The sequence below is a fragment of the Bubalus kerabau genome, chromosome X (assembly GCF_029407905.1).
Source record: "Bubalus kerabau isolate K-KA32 ecotype Philippines breed swamp buffalo chromosome X, PCC_UOA_SB_1v2, whole genome shotgun sequence".
In the NCBI taxonomy this organism is placed as follows: Eukaryota; Metazoa; Chordata; class Mammalia; order Artiodactyla; family Bovidae; genus Bubalus; species Bubalus kerabau.
The window spans coordinates 22,637,833-22,658,206 of NC_073647.1; the positions used below are offsets into that span (position 1 = coordinate 22,637,833).

The 20,374-nt window shown below is 45.6% G+C and overlaps 1 long non-coding RNA gene across 1 annotated transcript; it reads left to right on the top strand.

Moving 5' to 3' along the window:
- The first annotated feature begins 2,885 nt into the window (after positions 1-2,885).
- LOC129638716 (uncharacterized) lies at positions 2,886-5,858 on the top strand. The gene is made up of 2 exons (XR_008707987.1): positions 2,886-3,163; positions 3,912-5,858. It is a non-coding gene; the product is annotated as an uncharacterized LOC129638716 (long non-coding RNA).
- The last annotated feature ends 14,516 nt before the right edge of the window (positions 5,859-20,374 follow it).

The following is a 20,374-nucleotide window of genomic DNA, read 5'->3' on the forward strand; positions in this document are numbered from 1 at the left end:
GACCATTATGTGGTGGATTCCGGAAGAAAAGGATGGGAACAAACTTCCACACCCAGTCTTAACTCTGCATCCCTCAGAAGGTGCAGAAGATGATTTCAGTGTCTTCAGAGATACAACCAGCTGGAGCACAGAGGTTAGAGGAAGCAACAGAACATTAGGATAGCCCTGACACTTACCAGCCACATAGAAATAGATGACCATTCATCACCACATTTATCCTCACAGCAATGCTTGTGTGGGAGATACATACAGCCTGGCCTAAAAAAGCCCTCAATAAATGGAAAAAAAAATATATGCACACTCCTCTCAAGTCTTCCCCAGGCCCAAAATCCCTTGGTCTCCTATAAAACACAAAACGTGTCAATTGAATAATTATTTAATTAATACCTGCCAATCCTGTATTAGGAGTACAGATGAGAAGAAGACCCACTCCCCCACATCCAAATCTCAGCATGTTTCTCTCCTGCCTGCTGACTTGGACTTGCATAGCTTAGTCGGGTAGCTCACATCTTAATGGATAAGTCATTCTTTAACACAAGTAGGTAATAATACTGAGATAAAGAGGTAAATTCCAGCTCTGGTAAGAGAACAGAGAACTTTCTTTGACATCTGCATCCTGAGGAACCCCTCGGGCAGGAGGTGACACGTTGCAGCTTTGGGGGACCCCTAGACCGGGATGGCAAGATGTGAGTTGCGGACACCCACAGCCTATAAAATCTTTATGAATAATCGGGGAGAGACCCGAGCCCACCCACCCAGCGGGCACATCTTCAATCAGGACAGACTGTGACACTCTTGGTTTCTTTTCCCCAGGAGGATGATTTCAATGAGCACAAGGTTTTAATGACTGCCCTCCACCCTCCCTGCCTCGGCCGCCGCGCGCCCAACTTGCGCCGCCTCACTCCAAGGCCATGTGAGCCTTGTGCCTGCACAAGCCCACCAGGTCTCATGGCCAGTGGAACAGGGTGGGCCTGTGGATGTCAGCACAGAAGGCAAGGTCGACGGCTTCACCCGAGAAGCAGTTCAGGCAGCCATCATCCCCGTGTTGGACCAGGTCAACACCTGCCTGGACCACCTGGAGGAGAGAAATGACCACCTCCCTGGCCGCCTCCAGGAGTGCTTGAATCTAGCTGGCAGACACATCTTGAGTTCCAGCAGCTGCTCAGGGAGGCCCCAAGCGATTGGCAGCCCCTAGTGGAGCCCTCCAGGGGCCCTGGGGCCAGGCCTCAACCCTGCCTGCCTGAGCCCTCACCACCTGGCTTAGGGAGGCCTGCAGATGTCTTGGGGGATCTGCCTACCTGGGCCATCCTTCTGGTCCTTCCCTTCGTGGGCCTGGCATACCCCATCCTGGCATCCCCACCCAGGGTCAGGTGTGGGCCTGTGACCCACCCAACTTGCCTGCCTGCCCAACTCCTGGATGCTGCTCACTTTGCCCAGGCCTTGAGTGTTCACACTGAAGTAGTCTCCAACAGTGTGTGCACACTCACGCACACAAACACACATAAAAGGTCCTTAATATTCTCAAGTTTTTATAATATGGGCAAACCTCATACAAAAGAAGGGGTTAGGCTTGGTTTGGTGGATTCTAAATGGAAGCCAAAATGTCCCTTTTGAGAGGGTCCTTGGCTTTATCAGGGGAGTTCAGATGCCTTCAGGCTCGACATCAACCACAATTACAAAAAATGCATATTCTAAGCAGTGTGCAGATGTTACCTGATGCTAAGTGTTCCTGGGAACTGGTAGAATAATCCCAGAGGAGGGGGTCAGGGTCTCCCTGAGCCTTCTGAGTTTCAACCTCCGAGAAGAACCCTTTTTTCCTAACCTCCAAAAGCACTCCCTCCATTCTGTGCTAGGTACTACTGTGGGGGTGTCCTGGATCCCTTGGCAGTAGTTTTGCCTGAAAGGCAGTTTCCAGTTAGCCTCTGGAAGGTGTGTGGCTATCCTGCTTCCCTCTGTAAGTTGCCAGGGTTAACTGGTACAGGTACTTTGGGGCGAGACCAAGAGGAAGTTTCACAAGTATTACAAAGGATTCACCTGACCATCCTCTATTCTAAGGACTCTGCTGCTGCTGCTGCTGCTGCTAAGTCGCCCCAGTTGTGTCCGACTCTGTGCGACCCCATTGACGGCAGCCCACCAGGCTCCCCCGTCCATGGGATTCTCCAGGCAAGAACACTGGAGTGGGTTGCCATTTCCTCCTCCAATGCATGAAAGTGAAAAGTCAAAGTGAAATCGCTCAGTCGTGTCCCACTCCCAGCGACCCCATGGACTGCAGCCCACCAGCCTCCTCCATCCATGGGATTTTCCAGGCAAGAGTACTGGAGTGGGGTGGCATTGCCTTCTCCATCTAAGGACTCTAGGTGTGAATAAATCATGCCTGGGAATTGAACGTGAGCTATTCCTTTGTTAGGCTAGAGTGGTGACTAAAAGGCCAGGCACTTCTGTTGGCCAGACCGAAGAATCTTTTTGGTTATAGAAATCAAATTTGGCCTGGGTGGATGATCTGTAGATTTCATTCACGGGACCTCCAAGGTTAATTACCTGTGGCCAGAGATCTGCACGTGTTTTAGTCCACTCAGAATGCTGTAACAAAATGCCACAGACTGGGTGGCTTAAATAGCTCCCATTTATTTTCTCATAATGCTGGAGCCTGAAAGCCCAAGAATAACACTGCCAGCAGGATTGGTTTCTGGTGAGACCTGTCTTCCTGGCTTGCAGATGGTCCCCTTCTCTTTGTGCCTTCCCATGGCCTCCATTTTATGTGTTTGTAGAGAGAGAGATCTAGCGTCTCTCCCTCTTACAAGGACACTCATTCTATCAGAAGAGGGCCCCACCCAGATGACTTCATTTAACCTTAATTATATCCTTAAAGGCCCCATCTCCAAATATAGTCACATTGGGAATTAGGGATTCAATATATGAATTATGGGGAGGGGGAGCACAATTCAGTCCATAACATGTCAGGTGATCCCCAGATGTATGTTATATCTTCTTTGCTACTGATGTTAACTGTCACCACCTGGGCTCATCTATGCCTGGCCCCCTCCAATATGCTACAAATCAGAGAGCCCATTTCAATGGCCTCTACTTCTCAACGGCAAACTGAGTCTCAGCGGAAGTGCTTTTGCAAGCTTTGGATGCTTCCCTCACCCACTAATTTCTCCACGTAAGGGTTACAGGAAAGATGCTTTAATTTCTTTGGAGGGTAAAGTTAGCAGTGAATGGGTAGACCCTCATAAGATTCAATACGGTACTCTCACGTTCAGAAGTTTTGAATTTCCTCCCCTACATTATGCCAGTAGCCTTCCAACCACTCAATACCATATGTCAGAGGCTAGCATCTGGTCCAGGTTTGCATTAGACAACCCAGAAAACAGAATCACAGCCTGCTGCCTGAGCTCACCACTGTAAATAAAATTCATGAATGCCTACCACTCTTTCCATTTAACTCTATTCCTTTCCTGACATTGCATCTCACTTGCCATCCCTGGGTAATATACCTTAAGTCAATCTAGAAGCATGACAGCATCTTTGGACGGTCAATAATATTATGATCTCCATGAGGTGGCCCCTTTCCCTCTGCACATAAATACATAGGGCCTATGGGATAGAATAAATGGACAGCAGTTATTGAATCATATCATGAAAATGACCGTTTAATACTTCTCATTAGGAATGACTTCATCTTTGCACCATAAGCATTTTATCTTTCCAACTTGGGGACAAAGGAGGGTTAATAAACAGTTAATTTCAGTACTCCCTTTCCTGGAAAAAAGATTAGTGCAAGCTCTTCAGGATTCTATCATTCCCATTGTCACCGAGTGTAAAAGAAATGGAAATATGATTCAGTCGGGACCATTGAGAGGTGCAGAGTGTACTAGGGTGCTTCTAAGAAACGTTTCCTCTCTCCCCAGAACTAAATGCACAGAGGGCTGGTCCTTTTGTTTTCCCTGTGGAAATGGTTGGATCTGGATGTGACTCCTGGGAACTGCTGTAGCCATCTTGCCAAGAGCCTGACAGTGAAGCCAAATCATGGAGGATGACAGATACAGGGAATCACAGAGAAGTGGAACTGGAGCGCTGTGTCTAGAGCCTGCTATACCTCTGGACTTCTCCCCTGATGACACTAAAAAAAAGGGAAGCTCTTAATAAGTGTGTAACAGGTATTGGAAACCCACGTACGTGGTTTCCTCTGTGTGTCCATCTGTGTGTGTGTATCTTGCTCAATGTAAATTATTAGAGTCACTGGGCTTCCTTGGTGGTACAGTGGATAAGAATCTGCCTACCAATGCAGGGGACACAGGTGTGATCCCCGGTCCAGGAAGATTCCACATGCTGCGGAACAACTAAGCCCGTGTGCCACAACTACCAAGCCCACGTGCGGCAACTACTGAGGCCTGTGCGCCTAGAACCTGTGTCCACAGCAAGAAGCCACTGCAGGGAGAAGCCCATGCGCCACAACAAAGGGTAGCCTCACTCTCTGCAACTAGAGAAAGCCCACATGCAGCGCAACCAAAATGAAGGCCCAGCACAACCAAAAACAGTCATTTAAAAAATAAATTATTAGAGCCACTGAAGTCAAGTATTAGCCATCATCCAAATAGGCACTGATTTACAGGAGCGTAGTGCAAATCAATTAGATGATTAAACGGAGGCTGAAGAAGGGAAGGAGAATTGCCTAAGGTCACTCCAGAAGTTAGTAGCAGGTATAAGACTAGAACCCTAGTATTGGCCTGGGAGAGGCTGCAACTCTCCAAGTATTCTGGGATGCTAATGAAGAGTAGAAGGGACAAGAAAAAAGGATCTCAAAATGACAGAGTTTCAAGAGGCACCTCTCTAAATGACCCGTCATCAGATATATTTTAAAAATATGCATTCTTAAAGAATATATCAACAGAAGGATGGCCTGGGAAAACTAGCTGTCTCAGCCTGACATGTATCTCTGTCCATCTCAAGATTTAGTAGATGGCACTGTGGGCAGAGTAGGCTCTACAGGAAAGGTACCCTTCACCTCCCCTTTCCAAATCTAGACTTCTCTTTCCCTCAGTTCTCCTCTTCCCAGGCCGGAGACCTGGCCTGTGAGGAATACAATAAACACCCAGGCAGATGCTTTATCCGTGGCACTGATTCATGAAATACAAAGCTGTTGTATTTCAAGACTCAAATGAATTCAGTACTCATTCAACTTCTCCACCTGTGCAGGCACAGACTAAAACAGACACAGACTGCCACCTAGGGGTTATTTTTCAGTTTAGTTCAGTTCAGTCGCTCAGACCTGTCTGACTCTGTGCGACCCCAAGGACTGCAGCACGCCAGGCCTCCCTGTCCATCACCAACTCCTGGAGCTTGCACAAACTCATGTCCATCGAGTCAGTAACGCCATCCAACCATCTCATCCTCTGTCCTCCCCTTCTCCTCCCACCTTCTGTCTTTCCCAGCATCAGGGTCTTTTCCAATAACTCACTTCTTCACATTGGGTGGCCAAAGGATTGGAGTTTCAGCTTCAGTATCAGTCCGTCCAATGAATATTCAGGACTTATTTCCTTTAGGATTGACCGGTTGGACTCCATTCAGTCCAAGGAACGCTCAGGAGTCTTCTCCAACAACATAGTTCAAAAGCATCAATTCTTCGGCACTCAGCTTTCTTTATGGCCCAACTCTCTCATCCATACATGACCACTGGAAAAACCATAGCTTTGACTAGACGAACCTTTGTCAGAAAATAATGTCTCTGCTTTTTAATATGCTGTCTAGGTTGGTCATAGCTTTTCTTCTAAGGAGCAAGCGTCTTTTAATTTCATGGCTGCAGTCACCATCTGCAGTGATTTGGGAGCCCCCAAAATAAAGTCTGTCAGTGTGTCCATTGCTTCCCCATCTATTTGCCATGAAGTGATGGCACTGGATGACATGTTCTTAGTTTTCTGAATGTTGAGATTTACCCCAGCTTTTTCGCTCTCTGCTTTCACCTTCATCAAGAGGCTCTTTAGTTCCTTGTCGCTTTCTGCCATAAGGATGGTGTCATATGCATATCTGAGGTTATTGAAATTTCTCCCAGCAATGTTGGCCAAGAGAATGCACTGATCATAGCAAACACCCTCTTCCAGCAACAAAAGAGATGACTATACTCATGGACATCACCAGATGGTCAATACTGGTATCAGGTTGATTGTATTCTTTGCAGCTAAAAATGGAGAAGCTCTATACCGCCAGCAAAAACAAGACTGGAAGCTGACTGTGGCTGAGATCATGAACTCCTTATTGCCAAATTCAGACTTAAATTGAAGAAAGTAGGGAAAACAACTAGACCATTCAGGTATGACCTAAATCAACTCCCTTATGATTATATAGTGGAAAGGACAAATAGATTCAAGGGATTAGATCTGAAAGAAAGACTGCCTGAAGAACTAGGGTCGGAGGTTCGTGCTATTGTACAGGAGACGGTGACCAAGACCATCCCCAAGAAAAAGAAATACAAAAATGCAAAACAGTTGTCTGAGCAGTCCTTACAAATAGCTGAGAAAAGAAGAGAAGCTAAAGGCAAAGGGGAAAAGGAAAGATATACCCATCTGAAAGCAGACCTCCAAAGAATAGCAAGGAGATATAAGAGAGCCTTCCTAAGTGATCAATGCAAAGAAATAGAAGAAAACAATAGAATGGGAAAGAGTACAGATCTCTTCAAGAAAATTAGAGATACCAAGGGAGCGTTTCATGCAAAGATGGGCACAATAAAGGACAGAAATGCTGTGGACCTAACAGAAGCAGAAGATATAAAGAAGAGGTGGCAAGAATACACAGAAGAACTATACAAAGAGAGCTTCATGACCCAGATGACCACGATGGTGTGATCACTCATCTAGAGCCAGACACGCTAGAATGCAAAGTCAAGTGTTCCTTGGGAAGCATCACTATGAACAAAGCTAGTGGAGATGATGGAATTCCAGTTGGGCTCTTTCAAATCCTAAAAGACAATGGTGTGAAAGTGCTGCACTCAATATGCCAGCAAATTTGGAAAACTCAGCAGTGGCTACAGGACTGGAAAAGATCAGTTTCATTCCAATCCCAAAGAAAGGTAATGCCAAAGAATGTTCAAAGTACTGCACAATTGCACTCATCTCACACACTAGCAAAGTAATGCTCAAGATTCTCCAAGCCAGGCTTCAACAGTATGTGAACCATGAACTTCCAGAAGTTCAAGCTGGATTTAGAAAAGGCAGAGGGACTAGAGATCAAATTGCCAACATCTGTTGGCTCATCGAAAAAGCAATAGAGTTCCAGAAAAACATCTACTTCTGCTTTATTGACTATGCCAATGCCTTTCACTGTGTGGATCATGACAAAATGTGGAAAATTCTGAAAGAGATGGGAACACCAGACCACCTTACCTGCCTCCTGAGAAATCTGTATGCAGATCAAGAAGCAACAGTTAGAAACAGACATGGAACGACAGACTGGTTCAAGATTGGGAAAGGAGTATGTCAAGGCTGAATATTGTCACCCTGCTTATTTAACTGATAGGCAGAGTACATCGTAAGAAATGCCGGGCCAGATGAAGCAAAAGCTGGAATCATGATTGCTCGGAGAAATATCAAAAACCTCAGGTGGTATTTATAGTGGAGGGGGAGATGGTCCAAATATTTTGCTCTGTGCTCACGCTTGGGCAAGCATTTTCCCTACAAGGAGCATAATTTCCTCGCCTATAACATGAGTATGTGGTCCTGGAACAGTAGTTCCCAAACTCAGCTCCACAAAAATCTGTATGCTTTTAGTCATTCATAATCTAGGGCACTCTGCCCCTAGCTATTCTGGTTCAGAGGTGTGGAGTTAGCAAAGTCAAGGCCTGGTCAGGTGTGAAACAAGAACAAAAACAATCCCCCAGGGCTTCCACAGGCCCCATGTAAGAAATCTGTGATGTAGATGTTAAAAGGTGCTGCTCCAACCATGTAGCCAGGTTTCCTCACTCTCGGGCTCTGAAAGCCTTCAACAGCCTAATGCAAGTTGTGAACTATCAATAGATGTTAATATCATGCAACATTCTGAAAGGTGTTTGACCATAGAACCAACACCTACTAACAGTCCAGGCACAACAGCATTTTCCACATCACAGTTAAGAAAACCCTAGATTAGGTGTCTTGGCTCAGATTGTCTAAACAAAGTATCATAGACTAGGTAGCTCAAACTACAGAAATCTATTTCTCACAAATTTGGCGGCTGTTAACTCCAAGATTAAGGTGCCAGCATATGATTGCCTTCTCCCTATGTCCTCACATGGCCTTTCCTCAGTGTGTGTAGGCAGAAAGAGATCTCTCTATCTCTTCCTCTTCTTATAAGGCCATCAATCCTGTTGGATTAAGACGCCCCCCTCATGACCTCTTTTAAATTCATCTCCAAGACTTTCTATACTCAAATATAATCACATTAGAGTTAAGTGTTGAAAAGACTAACTGGCGTGAGGAGTGGTTACACAAGTCAGGCTATAGCACTAGAAGATATCCAAGGCCACTCTGAGTCTATATCCTAAGATTCTCAGTGAACCATTTTGTCCTGACGAATCATTGTTCACAATATGAAGGAATTTCCACTGGGAAAATAGTATAGATAACCTCAGTTCAGTTCAGTTCAGTTCACTCAGCCGTGTCCGACTCTTTAGGACCCCATGAACCGCAGCACACCAGGCCTCCCTGTCCATTGGTAGACGGCCGAAGTCCACCCAAGCCCATGTCCACTGAGTTGGTGATGCCATCCAGCCATCTCATCCTCTGTCATCCTTTTCTCCTCCTGCCCTCAGTCTTTCCCAGCATCAGGGTCTTCTCAAATGAGTCAGCTCTTCACATCAGGTGGCCAAAGTATTGGAGTTTCAGCTTCAACATCAGTCCTTCCAATGAACACCCAGGACTGATCTCCTTTAGGATGGACTGGTTGGAGCTCCTTGCAGTCCAGGGGACGCTCAAGAGTCTTCTCCAACACCACAGTTCAAAAGCATCAATTCTTCGGCGCTCAGCGTTCTTCACAGTCCAACTCTCACATCCATACATGACCACTGGAGAAACCATGGCCTTGACTAGACAGACCTTTGTTGACAAAGTAATGTCTCTGCTTTTTAATATGCTGTCTAGGAGAAATCTGTATGCAGGTCAGGAAGCCAACAGTTAGAACTGGACATGGAACAACAGACTGGTTCCAAATAGGAAAAGGAGTATGTCAAGGCTGTATATTGTCACCTGCTTATTTAACTTATATGCAGAGTACATCATGAGAAACACTGGACTGGAAGAAGCACAAGCTGGAATCAAGATTGCCGGGAGAAATATCAATAACCTCAGATATGCAGATGACACCACCCTTATGGCAGAAAGTGAAGAGGAACTAAAAAGCCTCTTGATGAAAGTGAAAGTGGAGAGTGAAAAGTTGGCTTAAAGCTCAACATTCAGAACTCTAAGATCATGGCATCCGGTCCCATCACTTCATGGGAAATAGATGGGGAAACAGTGGAAACAGTGTCAGACTTTATTTCCTTGGGCTCCAAAATCACTGCAGATGGTGACTGCAGCCATGAAATTAAAAGACACTTACTCCTTGGAAGGAAAGTTATGACCAACCTAGATAGCATATTCAAAAGCAGAGACATTACTTTGCCAACAAAGGTCTGTCTAGTCAAGGCTATGGTTTTTCTTGTGGTCATGTATGGATGTAAGAGTTGGACTGTGATGAAGGCTGAGCGCCGAAGAATTGATGCTTTTGAACTGTGGTGTTGGAGAAGACTCTTGAGAGTCCCTTGGACTGCAAGGAGATCCAACCAGTCCATTCTGAAGGAGATCAGCCCTGAGATTTCTTTGGAAGGACTGATGCTAAAGCTGAAACTCCAGTACTTTGGCCACCTCATGTGAAGAGTTGACTCGTTGGAAAAGACTCTGATCCTGGGAGGGATTGGGGGCAGGAGAAGAAGGGGACGACAGAGGATGAGATGGCTGGATGGCATCACTGACTCGATGGATGTGAGTCTGAGTGAACTCCGGGAGTTGGTGATGGACAGGGAGGCCTGGCGTGCTGGGATTCATGTGGTCGCAAAGAGTTGAACACGACTGAGCGACTGAACTGAACTGAAGTGAACTGAGGTTGGTCATAACTTTCCTTCCAAGGAGTAAGCGTCTTTTAATTTCATGGCTCCAATCACCATCTGCAGAGATTTTGGAGCCCAGAAAAACAAAGTCACCCACTGTTTCCAATGTATCCCCATCTACTTGCCATGAAGTGATGGGACCGGATGCCATGATCTCAGTTTTCTGAATGTTGAGCTTTAAGCCAACTTCTTCACTCTCCTCTTTCACTTTCAGCAAGAGGCTCTTTAGTTCTTCTTCACTTTCTGCCATAAGGGTTGTATCATCTGCATATCTGAGGTTATTGATATTTCTCCCAGCAGTCTTGTTTCCAGCTTGTGCTTTCTCCAGCCCTGCGTTTCTCATGATGTACTCTGCATATAAGTTAAATAAGCAGGTGACAATATACAGCCTTGATGTACTCCTTTTCCTATATGGAACCAGTCTGTTGTTCCATGTCCAGTTCTAACTGTTGCTTCCTGACCTGTATACAGGTTTCTCAAGAGGCAGGTCAGGTGGTCTGGTATTCCCATCTCCTTCAGAATTTTCCACAGTTTATTGTGATCCACACAGTCAAAGGCTTTGGCATAGTCAACAAAGCAGAAATAAATGTTTTCTTGGAACTCTCTTGCTTTGTCAGTGACCCAGCAGATGTTGGCAATTTGATCTCTGGTTCCTCTGCCTTTTCCAAAACCAGCTTGTACATCTGGAAGTTCATGGTTCACATATTGCTGAAGCCTGGCTTGGAGAATTTTGAGCATTACTTTTGCTAGAGTGTGAGATTAGTGCAATTGTGCGGTAGTCTGAGCATTCTTTGGCATTGCCTTTTTTGGGATTGCAATGAAAACTGACCTTTTCCAGTCCTGTGGCCACTGCTGAATTTTCCAAATTTGCTGGCATATTGAGTGCAGCACTTTCACAGCATCATCTATTAGGATTTGATATAGCTCAGCTGGAATCCCAACACCTCCACTAGCTTTGTTCATCGTGATGCTTCCTGAAGCCCACTTGACTTCACATTCCAGGATGTCTGGCTCTAGGTGAGTGTGAGTGATCATACCGTCATGATTATGTGGGTCGTGAAGATCTTTTTTGTACAGTTCTTCTGTTTATTCTTGCTACCACTTCTTAATATCTTCTGCTTCTCTTAGATCCATATATTTCTGTCCTTTATTGAACCCATCTTTGCATGAAATCGTCCCTTGGTACCTCTAATTTTCTTGAAGAGATCTCTAGTCTTTCCCATTCTATTGTTTTCTTCTATTTCTTTGCACTGATTGCTAAGGAAGGCTTTCTTATCTCTCCTTGCTATTCTTTGGAACTCTGCATTCAGATGGTTATATCTTTCCTTTTCTCCTTTGCTTTTCGCTACTCTTCTTTTCACAGCTATTTGTAAGGCCTCCCCAGACAGCCATTTTCCTTTTTTGCATTTCTTTTCTTGGGGATAGTCTTGATTTCTGTCTCCTGTACAATGTCACAAACCTCCATCCACAGTTCATCAGGCACTCTGTCTATCAGATCTAGTCCCTTAAATCTATTTCTCACTTCCACTGTACAGTCATAAGGGATTTGATTTAGGTCATACCTGAATGGTCTAGTGGTTTTTCCCACTTTCTTCAATTTCAGTCTGAATTTGCCAATAAGGAGTTCATGATCTGAGCCGCAGTCAGATCCTGGTCTTGTTTTTGCTGACTGTATAGAGCTCCTCCATCTTTGGCTGCAAAGAATACAATCAATCTTATTTCAGGGTTGACCATCTGCTGAGGTCCATGTGTAGAGTGTCCTCTTGTGTTGTTGGAAGAGGGTGTTTGCTATGACCAGTGCATTCTCTTGGCAGAACTCTATTAGCCTTTGCCCTGCTTCACTCTGTACTCCAAGGCCAAATTTGCCTGTTACTCCAGGTGTTTCTTGACTTCCTACTTTGGCATTCCAGTCCCCTATAATGAAAAGGACATCTTTGGGGGGTGTTATTTCTAGAAGGTCTTGTAGATAACCTCACAGAGGTGTATATTCAAAGTGTTCTTATTGCCTCCAATGAAAGAGATTGCCAAAGAACAAAGTATTATGTGATGACCAGTCCTTTTGGGTGGGGGAGGGGAGGTTGTCCTTTCTATGAATACTGGAACCAAAACAAGAACCAATATTCGGAACGTGCTCAGAACGCTAGTCCATATCACGTTACCACTTCTAACTCAGATGGTGCCAAGCCATGCCTTATTTATCATCAGTTCAGTTCAATTTAGTCGCTCAGTCGTGTCCGACTCTTTGCGACCCCATAAATTGCAGCACACCAGGCCTCCCTGTCCATCACCAACTCCCGGAGTTCACCCAAACCCACATCCATCGAGTCAGTGATGCCATCCAACCATCTCATCCTCTGTCGTCCCCTTTTCCTCCTGCCCCCAATCCCTCCCAGCATCAGAGACTTTTCCAATGAGTCAACTCTTCGCATCAGGTGGACAATCATGTCAACACAAATAACCAATAAACGATCTGTAACAGGAATAGAAATAGAAAAGAGTTTTCTTTGAACCAAACTAAGGACTATAGCCTAGGGAAAAACTTATCAGTAACTCTCAGAAGCTGTGCTGGAGAAGCATGGTTTTCATCACAGTTTTGTATCTTTTCAGAACAAAGAACCGACAAACATAAACATGCAGCGGTATATTCCTTCAAGATTTCAAAAGGGATAGATTAGCACGTACAAGAGTGAATCAGCAGGAACTTGGTATCTGGGAAGAAAAACTTATCTTTAAAGGAATACTAGCATAAGCATCATAGGAGAGGGTAGCATTTATCCCTACCTTCAAAGTGGACATACTTTACTTCTGGATAATGATTTCTTTTCTTAAGGGCTAAGGCAGATGTACACTGCATGATAAACAGGTCATAAGACAGGCTGTTCTAGTTAGCATAAAGTTCAAGCTAAATCACATATAAGCCAGAATGATTTCCCCATAACCTCAATTGCGAAAATTTCTTCCTTCAGTCACAAAGTTGCACTGATCCCAAACAGTGATCTCAAACTCGAATCCTGCATCTCAACTTTGCACAACATTCAAGTTGTGGGCTATATGCTTATTTTCTTCTCTACTCTCCTGGAGGTAGAAAGGAGATTCCATTTATTCTCTACTCCTCTTAGGATATGGAGAGAGCACACTGAGCTGAAATTCTAGCCCTTTGCAAATCCGCAGATGTTTCCTTTACACCCATTTTTGATTCTGTGTCCACCCTAGGGGATTAGAAGGGATTCATACACCTTGAGTAAGCACATACCTTCCATACTGACTTTGTTTCTGTATATTGGCTCATGTCTTTTTATGAGTCCATATTCTGCTTGTGGGACTCTGCTTCTAGGTATTGGCTCATATTTCCACATACAGACTGTGGTAAATTGACTGAAAAAAAAGGCCACAGCAATTCCTCCTGTTCCTGGATGTGCAGCCCTTTGCTTATATGTTGAAGGCCGAGCTGAGGATTTGCTGATGGAGTTAGTGTGGGACATGAAGGAAACAGAGGAGTCGAGGAGGATGCCAAGGTGCTTGGCCTAGGAAATATGAAGAAAAGAACTTTCATTTACAAAGGGGAAGAAGACAAGAGGAAGAACAGAGTTGGGAGGGGCAATAAAGCAGTCAGTGAGGAAAACCTTCATGAATACCAAACCTATTTTTTTTTTAAAGTAAACTTATAAAATTCGTAAAACTGAGATTCCCTTAAATGTTCCCATATATATGCAATATATTAAGGAAGAGTTCAACTAAAATCCCAACTCCAAACAGGTGAGTTAATTACCTATTTTCATTTGGAACAAGAGTCACATCCTCTTCGGGTTGAGCTGTTGTGGGTATCCAGGGAGGTTGACCTGTAGCACTGTCTCATAAAAACACATGACTTGTGAAAGAAATTGGAGTGCCATTGCCCTAAGTCAACAGTGACTTATGTGCATATATGTGATGATGCTGTCAGAGAAAGTAACTTAATGATCTGAGTGTTAATTTGATTTTCTGGTATTGGTAATAGACTAAAAGCAAATGACTCTGGTAACATTAGATACCCCTTCATTTTTATCTTTTCAAAGCTGATGCAGATGACCAGATGATTATTTTCTTTTAGTCTTTTAGTATAGAAAATTAAGAGATTTCTTAGCATTCAACCTTCCTTACATTCGCATTCAACCTTCCTTACATTCCCTGGTCACGGTGCACTCTTTGAACATGCTGCTCTGGATTACGCTGGCTAGTGTTTGGGGCTTTCCCATTAATGTGGCAGGCAACATCTGCAGCGTAGGTGCCAATAATCTGTCTGAGAGATGCATGAATAAGCAGGGAAATGTGTTCACAGAACCTCATGCAAGCCAAGGAACTCAGAAGGCCAAGTGAGTGGCGGTCTCAGCAGGGAGGGTGGGAACTGACTGACTCCTCTGCTCCAAGTGCAGAGGGCCTCGCCCCCATCCTGTAAGATGCAGAGTCCTGGGCCCTGGCCCCTGCCCTTCACCCACCGCCCGCCTGGGGAACCTAGACCCCGCCCCTCGTTTCTGATCCCTCCTCCTTATGGCCTTTAGCTCCGCCCACCCCCCAGCCCTCTTCTCCCGCCCCGCCAGTCCTAGCTCCGCCTCCACCTTGCGCCTGCGCACTTGCAACCATCTTCTCTTGAGGGCGGGGCCTGTGCAGGAGCCAGTACTGCTCACGGCCCCGCCCACCCCTGCCCTGGGCCCGCCTCCATGGAAATCGCTGGTCAGGCTTAGCGTGTCAATTAAAATCAGAATGGTAGTGGGATTTCACAGTGTTTGGCAGTCTCAATGCAAATGCCTCAGGTAAAATCATACCCACTGACCTGAAATAGGGCCAATGGGCGATGGCTTACAGTCTTATGTGAGACTCGTTCTGTAGCAGGAGAGGATAATTAAGGGATACAAAGTTCCAGCTGCAATTAGAGAAAAAGAGAAGTGATCCGAGCTCTGCATGCTGATGAACCTCTCGGGCAGGAAATGAGACACTGAAGCTTGAGGCCCTCTAGACTGAACGGCAAGAACAGAATTGCTGCCACCTTCAGCCCAAGATCTTTATGACACCCAGCCACCCTGAAGATCTACAGGCAGAACACTGCCAGTCTTACTCTCCTTTCCTTGGGGGTGGGGAGGGGGTTACTGACCACAGTCAGGCTATTTGCTGGGAAATTTTTTTTTTTTAGTATTTATTAATTTGGCTGCGCTGGGTCTTAGTTGTGGCATGTGGAATCTATTTTACCAGCCACAGATCGAACTTGGGCCCCCTACATTGGAAGCATGGAGTCTCAGCCACTGGACCACCAGGGAAGTCCCTGCTGAAATGTTTAAACCATGGTAAGCTGGCTCAGACGGTGAAGTGTCTGCCTGCAATGAAGGAGACCCTGGTTCGATTCCTGGGTCGGGAAGATCCCCTGGAGAAGGAAATGGCAATCCACTCCAGCACTCTTGCCTGGAAAATCCCTTGGACGGAGGAGCCTGATAGGCTATAGTCTGTGGGGTCGCAGAGTCGGATACGACTGAGCGACTTCACTTCACTTCAAGTTATACGTAAGACCTGCAATTTTAGTTAATTGCATGTCTAATTCCAGTTAGAATTGGAAAGTGTATCGATATGTTTAAAGAATAAACAAGGCCAAAAAATTCTACCCACTTAGTAATTTAATTCTGCTACTACAAAGTATTTATAAGACCTAGTTGTGTGGTGTAATAAAAGATGTCTCAGGCACAAGGGACCGAGATTCTAATGCAGGCTTCAGCAGGAATTAATTGTGCGCTTGCTGCTTCTAGTTTGGTCCTAATGACTTCTGAACTAATCTTCTATAAAACCATGCTGGTCACCCTACCTCTCCTTGCCCTTAGGAGTATCAGAAGATTTCTCCATGATCCCCAAATATGCATTCATGGCCTTCATGAAGTGGCTACAAGTATCATTTCTCTTAGGGAGGTGTTAGATTACCTGCTGCCTTTAGGGGATCAGGCTTCCCAGGTGGCTTGGATGGTAAAGAATCTGCCTGTAATGCAGGAGACCAGGGTTCGATCCCTGGCTCGGGAAGATCCCCTGGAGAAAGAAATGGCAACCCACTCCAGTATTCTTGCCTGGAGAATCCCACGGACAGAGGAGCCTGGCGGGCTACAGTCCATGGGGTCGCACAGAGTCGGACATGACTGAGTGACTAACATTAAGGGGAATACTTCCCTGAACAAAGGGGCGAGCTTAATAAAGAGGGGAACTTTTAGCATGGCCTAGAGACCCCATCTCTTTGCCACCCACTCCTGTTCTTAACACATCAGCCTTTAGAGCTTAGTGCTCTGCCGCAGTTCAGGTGACAATGCCCATGACAGAGCTGCAGCTTCCTTGATCATGCTGGTGTTCCATAGAGTAAGAAACACATACAAGTGAGATCTTCTGAAGCAAATGGATTTTATTGGCAGAACACAAGTATTTAACAAAATACAAGAAACTTAACCAACAAATACATTTTAAAGACACAGAAATGAGGCTAGCTCAGGGAAACTCAGCAGTAGGTCTTTCTTTTTTTTTTTTTTTTTGGCCATGCCATGCAGCATGTGGGATCTTAGTTCCCCCACCAGGGATTGAAACCCTCCCCCCTATATTGGAAGCAAGGAGTCTTAACTACTGGACTGCTGGGGAAGTCCCAACAGTGTATCTTTTTACATTCTCTGCAGTAAAAGGTTACTAGTGAACCTTTGCAGGCTCTCACTCATTCTTGCGGGTCTAGTCCCAAACTATAGCAAAAGTATTTCTGGCTCAACGAGGATAAGATGAAAAGTATACCAAACCAAGTAGCTTGGCCAGGAAACTCAGTGACACAGAAAATAGAAGGCTGTGGGAAGGTCTCAGAGAAAAGAGGCCTGCTAGAGAGACCAATGAGCCTGAGACAGGGCCTTCCACCCTGTGGAATACAAATACAGCACACACGCATGTTGACATGCCCCCATGGGTACACAATTTTTAAAGATTTCTTGAGTAAGCACAAAAGCATATATTACAGAAAATGAAAACAACCCAAAGTCCAAGCCATTCCCAGAGGCACAATACCCAAAGTCAATTTCTGGTCAAATGACCACTCGCTGATGTCATAGGGTCACTCCTTGAGCCGAAGTCCTCCGCATGAAGTTGACGACTTCTGTAGAACTGCTGTGATTCTATGAAATTCAAAACCCTACGGACTAAAGGATAACCTTATACACCACTAATGCAAATACTATGTATCCATAGAAAAACCAAGGCAAAACCAGAGTACAGAAGCTGTAAATGGCATTACCCATTTCCCCAAGGAGAAACAGTCTTCCCTCTCAGTTCTAAAATCTAAAAACACTTGGAGGGGGGCACTCATTTGTGATCACGGAAGGGTCTTTTTTATTATGTTTTTAAACCCCTTCATTGAGGTATGAGCAATGAGTGACATACAAAAATAAAATACACATTTAATGTATACAATCTAATGAGTCTGGAGATAGGTTACATCCATAAAGCATCCCCATAATCTATATCGTAAACACACCCATCCACTCTGAAGTTTCATTCCACCTTCGTAATTGATTGTTATCTGGTAATAAAAACCTGACGGAGTAAGATCTACCCTCTTAGCCTTTCCAGTACACATCAGTTCTGGGGTCCGGAGGAGATGCACAGGTGCTTGGTTCCTGGCTTTAACTATATCCTATAGCCTGTAGCTCAGTACTCTGACAATCTACTAGAGGAAAATCTACAACAGGCCTTTCAGCATTCTGGAAGGTGCTCTGACTGCTGGGGAGAGGCTGGGTAAACCAGTGAATCTCCTTAGGATTCACTGAAGTGAGCCCACTGCTGTTCTTTTCCAAAGCTGATGAGAAGCAGGACAGTAGGCCTGCACATGAATAAGGAGAGGCGAAGGAAGCTCAGAAAGCCAACCCAAATCTAAACTGTGAGGTGGCCTGGCTGGCGACGCTCAGTAACCCATTTTGTGTGTGCTGGAGTCAGCATAGTGGACTGGGAGGGCACATTCAAGTCCAGACGGATGAAGAGACCATTCACATTGTACAGGAATGCACGGATTTTGCTCTTTCTGTCCACTCTTTTTGACAGAGCTGCACACTAAAATCCCATAACTGAAACTCTGCAGGATCTGAGTCCTTGCCTCCTACCAAGTATTCAGGCAGGTCCTGTGCACCACGAGACACTGAAATCGGACCTCTGCCAACTGGAGATCAAATCTCTGCTCCTTCAGAGCACTTGAGAAAGGGACGGTGAGAGATGAAGTTCAGCTCCACTTGCCAGCAGACTGCTGACATCAGCAGAGTGGTTTAAACCATCTCTAAACAAGGTTTGTTGTTTTAATCCTCATCCCGAGTGACCCTACTGATCACAGAGAATTCCCCCTGAGGACATATGTATGGGTAAAAAGCTCCTAGAGGATAAGCAGTCACTCATACTTCTTACTTGTCCTTCAGGCGCTCTTTCCACAAGTTCCTCTTGAGGAAGTTCTCTGCACAGGTCTGACTATGGCCAGGACTTTAGAATCAGCACTTGGAGGGAGGGTGAAGATACCCAGGGGTATCTCACGGGCAGCACATTGTAAGGGAAACTGAAATAAGGAAAACTAAACTGCTCATGCTGAAAAGGGACAAGACATTCTTTCTCGCCTTTCCTAAAAAACGGCGGAATACGGGTCAGTTCTTTGTCTGACTCTGCTGCTGCTAAATCACTTCAGCCGTGCCCGACTCTGTGCGACCCCATAGACGGCAGCCCACCAGGCTCCTCTGTCCCTGGGATTCTCCAGGCAATGGGTTGCCATCTCTGACTCTCTGCAATGTATGCAAATCTGTTCTCTAAGTTAAATAAGTCTCTTGGTAATTTGACAAACCAAGAGAGTTCCTTCGGGGACCTGGCAGCAAAAGCAGTCACCAAGAGCCCATAAAGCTACAGGAAAAGGGCAGAAAATATCTCTGCAGAAAAACAATCAATAGTGTAAGCAACAGCAGTTCCTTCTCAGAACTCCCTTAGATTATACACTGAGCAACAGTACAGCAGGACAGAGAGCTCCTCTTCCGCAACAGCCGTTTTTCACAGGTCTAGCAACACAGAACAAGGAAGAGACAGCCAAGCCTTCACTTGCAGACAAAATCACAATTCACTTGGGAAAATGGACAATAATCCTGTTCCCATAGTAAATGTCCTAGTTTATGAGAAAGCCGTATTTTCTTATACTATACCCATCAGGGTCCATTGTTATCTTCTGTCCCTCAGCTGTGCTAACCCAAAGGAAGGGCACAAGAATGGAGAAAGGAGACAGGAGAAAGAGCCCTGAACCCACAATGCCCACCACAGTCGTCACACCAGAGACTGTTGTCCTCCCCACTGTCAGTCTTTCCTTATACTCTCAGAGCCTCCTCCTCATAGCCCTGCTGGGCCCAAATTTCCCTAATCAAGAGAAAGCAAAACCCTGAAATGCGGAAACCATGGGACCTTTTCCCTCCCCAAGTTGAGCTCCCCTTTCCTCTCCCCGACTCCAGTGGCACACCACCACAAACAATGCATAGCTGTCCCTCCACTGTTGTACCAACACCACCTTCTTCCTTCAGAATGCAGTGAAGGCCCCTTGAGGCAATGCCACCCCCACCAACAGGAAGACCCAAATGGAAGAGAAGCCACCAGCAGCCAGCCTTTCTGCTAGAAAGGCTTTCTAGCAGACACACGGGGGGAGAGACAGCCACAGCCTGGGGGTGTAGCCCTCTCCAGCAAGAGGAATACAAGGGCTTCATGCTCCAGCTGGGGCACCTGACTCGGGAGGTTCCTGGACATCCAGGCTCATCGGCATATGCGCCGAAACAAGCAAATGGCCCCGGATTCATCGACAGTTCATTGATAAGACCCATCGGACCTCTTTCTTCCAACCAATGTGCAGAGTGTGCTCAGTGGAAGAGTGCAGAAAGTGAACGTGGAAAGTTCCAACCACATTCCTACAGAGTTGGGACTCCTCGGGAATCCCAATGTGCCCTCGCTCTGCACAAAGGCACAGAACTCTGACATCAGGCTACCGCCAACTTCTGCCCCAGACTCAACATTTCCCACGCCCCACATGCTGCCGTTGCCAATATGCGCCTCCTTTAGGACTTTAGCAAGGCACCTGAGGTGTGTGAGTGTGGAAGGAAGAAGTGTCTGGCTGCTATATCACTAGAACACACCAGCAACAGCAGCTCACTTTCATGTGCCTCTTTATGGCCACAGGTAGTCCCAACAGAAGACTTGAGTGGTCTACTCAACCAAGTGTAG